This window comes from Echinops telfairi, unplaced genomic scaffold (assembly GCF_000313985.2).
Source record: "Echinops telfairi isolate 266 unplaced genomic scaffold, ASM31398v2 ScPeMD7_7472;HRSCAF=8510, whole genome shotgun sequence".
Classification (NCBI taxonomy): domain Eukaryota; kingdom Metazoa; phylum Chordata; class Mammalia; order Afrosoricida; family Tenrecidae; genus Echinops; species Echinops telfairi.
In genome coordinates, this window is record NW_022111376.1 from 143,594 (window position 1) to 145,933 (window position 2,340).

Consider the following 2,340-nt stretch of genomic DNA (forward strand, 5'->3'; position numbering starts at 1 on the left):
CTGACTGCAAGGTCAACAATTCAAAGTCACCAGCTGCTCGTAGGAGAAAGACGGGGCTTTCTACTTCTGTTAATAATTACTGTCTCAGAAACTCACAGGGGGCAATTCTGCCCGGTCCTCAAGGACTGTTGTGATTCAGCATCGATGCGATGGCAGTGAATTTGGTTTTGGTTTGGTCTGTCTCTTTTGCTTCCTCTAGCTTAGGGGGAAAGGCTCCTCGGTGGCACAACTGGTTTGCACTTAGCTGGTAACCTAAATGTTGCCAGTTTGAATCCACCTGCAGAACAAACAGCTTGGTGCTCTGCTTCCCAAGGGTCACAGCCTTGCAAATCCTATCAAGCAGTTCTCCTCTGTGACATATTGCATTGCCATGAGTTAGAAGCAACTCCAGAGTTGATTTGGGCTCACACAAAATCCTAGCTCCAATTTAAGAACAATTAGTTCTTACAATGTGGCCCTGCTTGAGACTTGCCCTCATGAAGGAAATGCAGAAGATATGGGTACGATAGAAAAGTGTGGCAAAGGAGTTAGATGGTGCCTGGCTATCAGATAGAATAATGTCTGGGGTCTTAAAGACTTGTTTCCAAACAAGGAACCATATAAATGAGATGCCAACTAAGTTCACATGGAAGCACACCAACATCTTATGACCTAAGGACTATAAATTATATAATCCAAAGCTGAAACAGGAAATAGTATCAGAGCTTGAATTGTGAGACACTGGTTTGCAGAAGGCTATGGATGACAGTGGGGGCCTAAGATACATTTCAAGATCTACACAGGAAATAAGCCTCCAGTGATTTCCCTTCTCCATAACGAGGGATGGGAGGAAAGTGGTTATTACAAAGAGTGCATTAGAGAGATGACTTTAGAAGATCAAAGGGATGAACCTGACTTGAGCAGTTAAAACCTTGCCACTTGATCCCCCCTCTGATACACTTTGAGCTTGATCTGGTTTTCAATATGTTCTCTGTGTGTGTGTTTGTTTTTCCATTTGGGGGGTTATCTCTGTTGTATTTGTCATTGTGAGTAGTCTTCTTGAATCTTTGCTATGTATTTTTCAATTTTCAGTATATGAAATCCAGGACAGATGAACCTACAGAGACAACATATAGAATAAGGGTTCCAAGGGGGTACGGTGGGGGAGGTAGGAGTGTAAAGGGGAGATGATATCAAGGAGTTCAAGAAGGAAGAGAGTGCTTTGAAACTGATTGTAGCAGTTATAAAATACTGTTTGATGTCATTGAAGTATGGAATGGTATGGTATCTGTATTGGCTCCGAATAAAATGATGGGGAAAAAAGAAACAACTCCACAGCAACTAACTAAAGGCTATTGGGGAATGCACCGACCCCAGTGGTTTATGGACTCGCTGCATTCTCAACTGGAAAGAATGTTTATCTAAACATTTCTTTGGTAAACACATTTGAAGCTCCCATTGAAAGTAATAACCTGCTCATTTTCTAAATGGTCGAGTGAAGTGTAAAGTGCTCTGTGCTGTGCTGATGTGACCGAGGAATAAAGTCTACCGTTTCTGGGTGTCTTGTAATTTCTCTGAGAATGTAAACTCAGCAGACAAAATTTTGGGGTGTGATTATTTGTACTGCGACAGATTGAACCTGGAGTTATTCCTGGTTTCTGCAAGTGTTACTGGAAAGTTGCATCAACAGATGATAAAAGCAGGTCTTATATTTCCAGAGGGAACAATCAACAATTACAAGTGCGATAAGCATTTGATATTCGATCAGGGTCACCAGAGATATGCTGGCTCCAACATAAATCATTTAAAAGACTGCAATTATGTGCCAGGTCCTATAAAAAAAGGCCCAAACCATATGATGTGTGTTAATTACGTTACACTAGAGTGGATACTTCTCACACAAAGGGATAGGTGTATATTTGATCTAAAATCAAGACACTCTATAATAAACATTCATGAATGTTGGCTATTTTGGCCAGTTTAGAATTTTGAAGAGTATTTGGGGGATGATTAAACCTGCTAATGCCTATTATTATTAAAGCTTTTCAAAGAGGTTTGAACAAACAACCTCTCTTTCTCTTACTTTTTGGTACCGAATAGATTTTATTATGGTGAAATATATATAACAATCTATGTATTCCATCTCAACCATTTACCATGGACAACTCCATGACCTCCCAATGTTGTGCAGCCATCAGCACTGTTTCCACATCTGGGTTTATTAATAAAGAAATAATAAAAATAAAGGTCAGTGTCTGACCCTATCGTAGACTTTAAAAAAAGTTATTTTAAAAGTGCTGTTGCCCGACCCCATCAGGACACGCCAAATCAGAGGAGCAATGTAAAACGAGGAGGAATCCA